Raw genomic sequence first — 10,733 nt, forward strand, 5'->3', positions numbered from 1 at the left:
ACATTTCCTAGTAGCCACAGTGTTCAAAGTAAAAAAATAAATAAATAAAATAAAATAAAATAAAATAAACTGGTGACATTCATTTTATTTTTTTCAAATATATTTTATTGATTTTCCACAGAGATGAAGAGAGAGGGATAGAGAGTTAGAAACATCGATGAGAGAGAATCATCCATCAGCTGCCTCTTGCACACCTCCTACTGGGGATATGCCCACAATCAAGCTACATGCCCTTGCCTGGAATCGAACCAGGGACCTTTCAGTTGACAGGCCGATGCTCTATCCACTGAGCCAAACCAGTCCTGGCTGGTGACATTCATTCTAATAATATGTTTTATTTAACCCATCATTTCCAGATTATTGTCATTTCAACATGTCATAAAACTTTATAAATACTAATGAAATAGTTTACATTCCTTTTTGGGTAGAGAGAGTCTTTGAAAGCTGATGTATGCTTTACACTTTCATCTCTATTCAGACTAGTCAGGTTTTGAGTGCTCAATGGCCACAAGTGACTATCATACTGGAAGGCATAGTTCTGGAAGTTTCTCTGCCAGGCTGTAGAAATAGTCACATTTCTTAAATCCCCAGAGTCCAGCGAGTCTGGCTGACATGCCTGACAAAAGTTTAGCTTTGTAATACCAAAAAGAGAAGTCTAAACCAAGCACGGGTCTTCTCTGCTCTGGTATGCAGAGCCTCACGCTCCCCCACCCACCCCCACCACCACCACCACCACCCCCGCCTTCCGCAGAAGGTCCTCCTGCCTGAACCATGGCTCCCGCCTTGTTACCAGGTCTGGCTTGCTTTTCAGCAAGAGGAGTGCCCTTGGCCGGGTCAACATGGGAACCCTACCAGCCCCATGGAAAGGAAAAACACTCCCTCACCTCTCGCCTCCTTCCCTTCACCATTCCCTGGGACTCAACTTGATTCTGCATTTTAATGTAAGATGTTGTCGTGGGGTCGCAGGTGAAGGAAGTTGAGTCCTCATTACCCCAGCCCCTTCATTCCAGCTCTGAGTCATACAATGGCACAGCCTGTGGAAGTGGGATTCTTCCCTCCTCCCCTCCTCCTCCAACAAAAGAGCAACCAGGGATGAATTCTGCCTTCCAGCAGGATCCTCACCCTGGTGGCATTAGGTCCCAGGGGCTGCTGGCAATGTCATCTGTAACTAAATATCGTAAGTGACACCGAAGGACGGCTGTGGACTCTCTTCTCCAGATGGACAAGCAGAAAGGGACATGCTCAGGCCGAAAGCTCAGCTGGGCAGCCTTGTCCCCTGCCTGGCCAACTGGTCTCTAAGAAAGCCCAGGGCAGGCCTTCGCTAGCTGGTCACAAAGCAAACTGCCAGATTCAGGGCAAGCCCGCTTTGCCTCAGCCCCTCGTGCTCTGCAAGCTGAGGCCTGCTTTCCCAGTCATGGGCCTCCCCCAGCTGACTCTCTAAGAAGTCCCTGACCAGCCTGCCAGGCCCTATTCACAGGCGACTGTGCTACTGAATGTGTTGAAGAGATACATTCAACTCTTAAGACAAATGTCTTGTTTCCTTCCTGATGGCAATTATTCGCATGTCATCGGTGCTCAGCAAGTATGTTTTGGATGAAAGCATGAAGCGTCTGTTCAGCCAAGCAACAGGAGCAGAAATAGCAACCCGACCAGATGTGAGGTAATCACAGCCACTGTTTTTTTAACCCTGACTACATGCCAGGCACCTGCCAGATTGAAGTGTATGAAATGCCATTTTGAAGGTCAAGACGGTCACCTGGAGTGGTTCGGCCTACTATTTTGCATTCATCGTCTCATCTAATTCTCACAACAAAGCTATGAGGTCATTATCCCCACTTTACAGATGAGGAAACTGAGGCTCAGGGAGAAAGTGAGTTGCTAAAGGTTACACAGCAGGAAGTACGGGATGGCTCCACCTGCTAAACCCCTGCCCTTGATGACATCATCTTGGAAATAACTTCCTAATCCAAGTTCAATGTCAGCAGTCTTTTATTCATAAATGTTGCCTTTGTGCCAGTCTTTTTTTTTTTTTAACATACTAGATGATCCTATCAGAATCTAACATTTATAAAAACCTGTTACCTGTAAGCAAGATGTCTGGAGATTATAGGGTTCCTATAAACCCCTCAAACGCAATACAGCCCAGAGAGAAGTGACCCCTACAAAGCTCAGTATGTGCTCTCGAGGCTTGAGCTCAGAGTAGGGTGGCATCACTGAATCATGAAAACCAAATCATATTCATTCACTTACCCATTCATTCTTTTTTTTTTCTCCCATTGACATTCACTGTAAGCATCTATTGTCGGGAAAACTAGAAAGATCATGTAAGTTTTCATCTAAACCACAGTGAAAGGGCATGACAAATCATTCCACCAGGACAGCAGGTGAAAACCAGAACCAGGCTTGGAAAACCAAGATGTCTGTTCTCCCTGGAATAAGACATGATCTCAGCCCCCGAGAAACTGACTGAGAGCTGGGTCAGGGAGACAGGCAGGAGAGAGCAGGCACCTGATAACTATTTGCCAAATGGAGAAGTAAATAGGGTACAAAAGGCTGTGGATTCTCACACACACACACACACACACACACACACACACACACCACAATTATTTCCAGCTGGGAGAGGGTGTTCATGTGGAATGAATGAAGATAGGGACGAATGACTGGGGAGAAACGGGAGAAAGAGCTGCCAAGAGGAGAGCCGTGTGTGACAGGTTTGGGAAATGGTGATCATAGAGTGGCTAAGATAGAGACTGAAGTCATTCGTGAAACACTAGGGTTTGAGCAATGGGACCTCCTAAATGTTTGGAGTAGCTGGAGCCACATGACCAATCTTGTATTTTAGAAAGAGGACGGTAACCTGTGTTTCTGTATTGCTATTAAGCCAATGGGAAAAACATTTTTTTAAAACTGCCCGAGAAATTATCAAACCGTGGTACATCCCCACACTTAATTGTTTTGCACCACATAACATGAAATAGATCTGTGTACGGACAAGGGAAGAATTCCAAGACAGAGCACTTTTTTTTGGCTTTTTTTTTTTTTTTTAATCTAGCAAAGCCATGGGTTTCTGTAGCAACATGCATATGCTTATACACTCAAACAAAAGGGTATGGAAGCAATTCCTTGAAACCAACAATAGCAATCATTTCTGGGAGAAGAAGTGTGACTAAGGGGATTGAACTGTATGTTGCTTGAAATGTTTACATAGTAAGAACTTAACTACATATGTATTTTTAAATAATAGTTTAAAGCTGCCTGAAACCCTTGGCATCTTATTTATGCTGAAGTCTCCCCTCCTGATTAGCATAATCTCTTTCCCCTAACAAGTCACAGTTCTCTTAACTTCTAGTTTTCCCCTAACTGGGCTTCTTACCACCAGTGTAAGAGTGAAAGCTCCTCACAGATATTAATTCATTTGCTCCTCCTCCATGTGAGATGATTACATTTCTTTTCCCCACTTTACACAACAGGAAACTAATGCACAGAGAGGTTAAGTAACTGGTTTAAGGTCACACAGTAAATGGCTGTATAATAGGATTTGAATTCCCAAAGGCTTGCATACTTAGCCACTCCACCTCCCTGCCTCTCTCGAAGTCGACTTCCTTTTTTATAATAAGGATCCCTCTTTTTTTTTTTAATTGATTTCAGAGAGAAGAAGGAAGAAGAGGAGAGAGATGAAAACATCAATGATGAGAATCATTCATTGGCTGCCTCCTGCACGCCCCCTCCTGGTGACTGAGCCCACCACCAGGACATGTGCCTGGACCCAAAGTCATGATCCATGCTCAACCCCTGGACTACGCTAGGCAGGCTTGACTTGCTTTTAACTTTCTGCATCCCTCTGACTGATTCTGTTGCCTATGAACAGACACGTCACCACTGCAGGTGAATAGTTACCATTATTGCTTTTTGCATTTCATTACCTGATTCTGTCTCTGATAGAAAGGAGTGCTCAAAATTCAGATCAGCTGGAAAGGGAGTTTTCTCATGGACTGGGTTCACAAAGCGCACGCCCACACACACCCAGAGGATCAAGTTAACCGCTAATTTGAGAGTATGCTGGTGATGTGGCAAGCAGATGAGCAGATTGCAAGCAGACACAGAGGTTAGCAGGGTGAGTGAGCTCGTGTGTGTGTGGTGTGTGTGTGTGTGTGTGTGTGTGTGTGTGTGTGTGTGTGTTGCTATAGGGTCCGGCAACGTGACAGTCCCCAGAAGGCGTTGGGCCACTTGCTAAGTCCCAGCAGCTGCGCTGACCTCAGCGGTGTGAAACGCAGCCCCATCTGGAGCGTGGTGGCTCATGACCTTTGCTCCGGGAGTTCCAGAGTCTGCTCATGAAATTGGAGAAGACTGTAGCATATGCTTGTCCCCATCCCACTCAGGGAGAATATTTTGAGAAGTCTAATTATATGATGCGGTTTAGAGGGAAAAGGATTCTAACAAGGGCAGGTTGGGAAGCCCTGGCAGTTCCGTGGGGTGAGGGCGCCCTCTGCAGGTGGAGCAGAGTGGTTACAACCATTGCATTCCCATTGACCTTGGGCACGTGCCCGCAGCACAGTGGTCTGCCTAACTCAGTGGTTCTCAACCTTTCTAATGCTGCGACCCTTTAATGCAGTTCCTCATGTTGTGGTGACCCCCAACCATAAAATTATTTTTGTTGCTACTTCATAACTGAAATTTTGCTACTGTTAATGAATCAGAATGTAAATATCTGTGTTTTCTGATTGTCTTAGGCAGCAGGGTCACCTAAGACCATGGGAAAACACAGATAGTTACATTATGATTCATAACAAATCATATGATTACAGTTATGAAGTAGCAACGAAGATAATTTTATGGTTGGGGGTCACCACAACATGAGGAGCTGTATTACGCGACATTACAAAGGTGGAGAACCACTGGCCTACCTGAAGATGCTGACCTCCCAGCTGTGTGACTTTTTAGGGGGAGCTGTTGACTCTCCTGAGTCTCAATTGCCTCAACTGTAAAGAAGGAAAAAAATCCCTACTTCATGAGGTTGTGATCACTAGAGAGAGAAAATGTATTCAAGGTGCTCTGTGGAGGGCCTGGTAGGCACTGAGTCCTCCAAAGATGACAGCTACGAGCAGCAGCAACAACGGCAGCCCTGCTGTCACGGTCACCGGCATCTTGGACAATAACAGCAAAGATGACCACCAAGGGCCTTCACCAGGACAAAAAGGAGCCAGAGTGACTGCTTCCTGCTCCCTTTACTGACTCTGCCCTCTGGGTTTTCTTTGAGAAGTCTCTACTCAAAATTTGAACATTTTATTTATCATGGATTCCTGCATTTTTACTTTATGATTGCATTAAAAAAATTATTTATCTTAATGACTAGAGTGTTTTTTTAATATATTTTTATTGATTTCATAGAGGAAGAGAAAGAGAGAAAGAGAGAAAGAGAATCATTGATTGGCTGTCTCCCGCACACCCCACACTGGAATCAAGCCGGCAATCTGGTCACGTGTCCTGACTGGGAATCCAACCAGGACCTCCAGGTTCATAGGTCAATGCTCAACCACTGAGCCATGACTGCTGGGCATGACCGAGTTGTGTGGGGTTTTTTTTGACCCTCTTAACTTTTGGGCACTCACCTTACCTTAGTCCTGACCCAGATATTCAAGTTGCCTGAATTTTCACTGGGCTCCCTGCCCCCCTAACCCTCTCCCCCTCAGTCTCTCCCTTCACCTTCTACAAGGAGCGGGGACAGCACATCCTCTGTTTTTATTGATTCCTTCCTTCAACCCACCAACATCTAAGCATAGCTACTGTGTGCCAAGTCCAAGCCATCTGTGGAAACAAACACGAATCTGTTCATTCATTGAGCATTTACTGGTCACCTTCTGTGTGCCAGGCTCTGGGGACATACAATGGACAAGACAGACATAGTTCCTGACCTCTGGAGCCGGAGGTTCAGGCAAAAAACAAATCTATAAAAATAAAGGCAGAATATGCTAATTAGACTGGCTGTCCTTCCAGAAGAAGCTGGGGCTGTGAGGGAAACCCGGGTCAGAGTGAAGCCAGTGTCGGCAGCTGGGGGAAGGAAGGCCTACTCTTTCATGAGTTTCATGCATCGGGCCTTTAGTATATCCATAAGGAACTAACATTAAACTTGCAGGTAGCAATAAGTTCTATGAAGAAAATAAAGTGAATGAGCCATGTCCTCAAAACGCCACACCTGGGAAGACAGACAGGTAAATGGGTCCTTGTTAACCAGGTGTGTGTGCATCGGTGGCAGATACAGAAGATGTTCTGATGAAAGTGGCGAAGGGGTGCTTTCTTAAGGGAGGAGAAAGTTGGAGCTGAATCCTAAATGATGAAGAATTGGCCACATGGAAAAGGAGGAAAGGGCACTCCAGATCCAAGGCCTAGAAATGAGCCACGATGTGGAGGTGAGAAACAAGGAGGGAAGCAGAACGGATTTTCACAAGGAACGATGAGACTGGAAGGGCTAGGTGGGCCAGCCCTGGAAATCTTAGAGGCTAAGCTGGGAGTTGGTGGTTGATCAGCTGTGGCAGGGGGAGAGTCAAGGACCACACTGGGTTTCTGGCTTGGAGACCGGATAGACATGGATCCAATAGAGGAGTGCTAAAAACTCCCAGGTGGTATGTACAGTTGGGGGCAGGTGGCGTTTCAGAGGCCATTGGGACACCCAGATGGAGATGCTCAGGAGACAGCTGGCCAATGGGAAAGGGTCAGCTGGAGAGATGGAGCAGAGCCGCAGTGGTCTGAGGCAGTGGTCGGCAAAATCATCAGTCAACAGAGCCCAATATCAACAGTACAACGATTGAAATTTCTTTTGAGCCGAAACCGGTTTGGCTCAGCGGTAGAGCATCGGTCTGTGGACTAAAAGGTCCCAGGTTCGATTCCGGTCAAGGGTATGTACATTGGTTGCAGGCACATCCTCGGAAGGGGTTGTGCAAGAGGCTAGCTGGTCAATGTTTCTCTCTCATCGACGTTTCTAGCTCTCTATCTCTCTCCCTTCCTCTCTGTAAGAAAAATCAATAAAATATATATATTTTTTTTAAATTTCTTTTGAGAGTCAAAATTTTTAAACTTAAACTTCTTCTAATGCCACTTCTTAAAAATAGACTCGCCCGGGCCGTGGTATTTTGTGGAAGAGCGACACTCAAGGGACCAAAGAGCCGCATGTGGCTCCTGAGCCACAGTTTGCCAACCACTGTGTTAGACAGAAGCAAAACAGGATCCCAACCCCAATGGTCTGTAGTGTTTCCCAAAGTGTGGTACGCTTACCCCCAGGGGTACGGGAAGAGTTTGGTGGGGATATGCACTGCACCGTGCTTAGCTGCGCCTAATTCTACGTTCTCATGAGTATGAGGGGTACTCAGCGTTACGAAAATTATAGAAGGGGTACACATTTGTCAAAAGTTTGGGAAACGCTTGTCTAAGGCAAATGAAATCCTGAATTTTGGATGAAAACACCCCTGAATCCCATCAGAGGGTTAAGTGGAGTGAGATGGGTTTTTCTCAGAAGCAAATAAAACACCCAGGCAATCAAACCATCTGATATTATCCCCCCTAAACCCAACCCTCTTTAGCCCTCTGGCTGCAAGGAATCCAGCCAGGTTGCCATAAATCACAAGACACTAGACATGTGATTGATTGCATAAACAGCAATGCTTTTTGGTTTTAATTCTTCATTCTGGACTTTATTCCCAGCCCTCTCAGGGAAGAAAGAGCTCCGGAAGCAAGATTCCCACCCAAGATTGCTCCCCTTTCCCACAGGCCGGTGTGGCGCAGTGGTTGAGCATGCACCACGAGGTTTGCTTCCTGATCAGGGGCACATGCTTGGATTTCAGGCTCCCAGAGGCAGCTCATCGATCATCATTGATGTTTCTATCTCTCCCCTTTCCCTCTCCCTTCCTCTCTCTCTAAAAATCAATAAAATAAAATAAACATTTTTTAGCCGAAACTGGTTTGGCTCAGTGGATAGAGCATCAGCCTGCGGACTGAAGGGTCCGTGTTCGATTCCAGTTAAGGGCATGTGCCTCGGTTGTGGGCACATCCCTAGCGAGGGGTGTGCAGGAGGCAGCTGATCGATGTTTCTCTCTATCCCTCTCTCTTCCTCTCTGTAAAAAATCAATAAAATATATTATTTTTTTAAAAACATCTTTTAAAAAGACTGCTCAGCTTTCCTTCTCATTTCTCATAAGGGGAGTCTGTAACATGGGACGTTATTCCAACCTAAAAGGCTTGTTAAGAGAACCGAGGGAGACTTTATAAGGTCACATTTGCAAACGATGAGGTTCAGCATACACTTAAAGCATCTAGCAGACTGGTGAAAGCAATACTTCACTTGCTAGATAACAAACAAATAAAATCTTGGGCCCGGTCACAGGGACGCCTTAGGAAGATGAAAACCTCTAAGTCCTCCCGCAGCTGTGCCTTTCTGAAATCCCAAAGTTCAGGGCGGAGGTACAGCCGCCCGGGAATTTATTCCCCCATAACTTTGAGCTCCCAAATCCCCGTGACGCCCAGGAATGATATGACCGGAGGGGGCGTGGGCCCATTGGCACCAAGAGCCTCTGCATAAATCAAGATCTCCACTCCGCTGGCCTCAGGCTGCTTTTCCCAAGGTGACCTAAGCGACGTGAAAGGACGGCCACTTATCTAGGCGTGCCACCTGGCTCTGAGACGGAAGAACCTTGAAAATGCCAAAAGGACCAGTTTTCCAGAAATCTGTCCCTTGGAGAAAGAAAACACTCTTGCTTTACCTCAGAAGGTAACTCAGCCAGAAATTAGGAGAGTGACAGTGTTCCTGTGATTTCTGTGATTTCAGCCAAGTTGGGTGACCCAAGAAGGTCCTTGGGGCAGACTCGGGGGAGCCTTGTTCCAGAGTTGGGCCAGCCCCAGTGAAAAGTCAAGGTGACCTCAGCCCTGTCACCAGTCACACCCCCACGGCAGTCCCCCAAGGCAGCCATGTGAATCACAGAACGTCAAATCAGCTGGCCCCACAGCCTGACGATACAAATAAGGAAAGTATAGGCCAGAGCTGGGGAGGAACTCGCCCAAGGTCGCCAGCCTTGGGGGGAAGGTTCAAGGTTAGACCCAGGGCACCAGGCTATTTCTCGTGGCCCCCTACACATCTTCATGAAGCCGCGTGGCAATGTAGCTGGGGTCCAGCCCAAGACCTCAGAAACCTAGCCCCACCCACCAATGTGTCTGACCATCTTAGTTTCTCCAGTAGTATCTAAATGAGTTATAAGTGTGGAAACGAAAGAATTTAATATATGACATGTAACATGTCAAACACAAGTGAGCAAAGAAGTGAAATATGGTAGCAATCATACTTTGGTAAAAACTGCTGTTTGAATTTTAACCTTGCTATCTGACTTCGACCTTCGATTACTTGCTTAAACAATAGGGTAGTTACAGGAGATTGACTCTCACTGACTCAGTAGCTTCAGGGGTAGAAACTATAGATAACCTTTAGAGATTAACCCCTGAGTTCTGCTTTTGTATTATATTATGGGCAAGATAGGGCCACATTCCAATGTTCCCAGCCTTTAGAATTTAGAACAAAGGGAAATTCCTGTGGTTTGAAGCTTTAAAAGGGATTACCTACACCTGGATTAGTGAGGTCGTGTTGGGCCCACCTGCGTGTGGTGCTCCCACGGCTGTCCTGGCCAGTTTTTCAATAAATCCTTGCCTGCTTTTTTTAATCAATCATCAGCCTCCGGTAGTTTTATTTTGAACCCAGGGTTCGGCCCCACAACAAGAAGGAAAAACATCCTTCTTGAAAAACACAGGTACCTGCAAAGCTAATTACCCGCATCAATGCCTGAGGAGACAAGAGACCACCCCCTGCCCAAGGTCATCAAGCCCAAGGAGTGAGCCAGCCCCACGCTGACCCATTGAAGAGTCTGAAAAAAGCAGCTGAGATGACTAAAATGGAGACAAAACACAAAACTCTCTCACAAGATTGTTGTGGGATTAAGTAAAATGACGGATCATAATGTTTACATACCGTAATTGTTGGAGAACGGTGTCTGATGTTAAGTGGCTAACCAGGACTGGGTTCCCTCTCACCCTGCTTTACAGAAGGAGTGTATTGTAATTGTCCAGTTACTTGCCTATTAGTAAATCCAGTGAGGGCAGTAACTGTAGCAGCCCAGCACCTGGCACATAGCGATATTCCATACATTTTTTATGTGGGGTTTTTGTTTTTTTTTCTCATTGATTTAAGAGAGAGAGGAAGGGAAAAGGAGCAGAAAGATAGAAACATCAACCAGAGAAACGTCTGCATCAACCAGCACACTCCCTACTGGGGATGGAGGTCACATCCCAGGCATGTGCCCTGACCAGGAATCAAACCAGTGACCTTTTGGTGTAATGGTAAACACTCAACCACTGAGCACAGCGGTCAGGCTTTCATACATATTTTTTAATATATTTTATTGATTTTTACAGAGAGAAAGGGAGAGGATAGAGAGTTAGAAACATGATGAGAGAGAAACATTAATCAGCTGCCTCCTGCACACCTCCTACTACCTGCAACCAAGGTACATGCCCTTGACCGGAATCGAACCTTGGACCCTTCAGTCCAAAGGCCGAAGCTCCATCCACTGAGCCAAACCAGTTAGGGCCATACATATTTTTTTAATGAATGGATAGCACCTTTATTTGTCATCTTTGAAATCCCCTGGGTTCATTCAGCAACCCTCCCAATTTCTCTGGGCACGGGACTTGGGACT

Source organism: Pipistrellus kuhlii, unplaced genomic scaffold, assembly GCF_014108245.1.
Source record: "Pipistrellus kuhlii isolate mPipKuh1 unplaced genomic scaffold, mPipKuh1.p scaffold_m20_p_2, whole genome shotgun sequence".
Lineage (NCBI taxonomy): Eukaryota > Metazoa > Chordata > Mammalia > Chiroptera > Vespertilionidae > Pipistrellus > Pipistrellus kuhlii.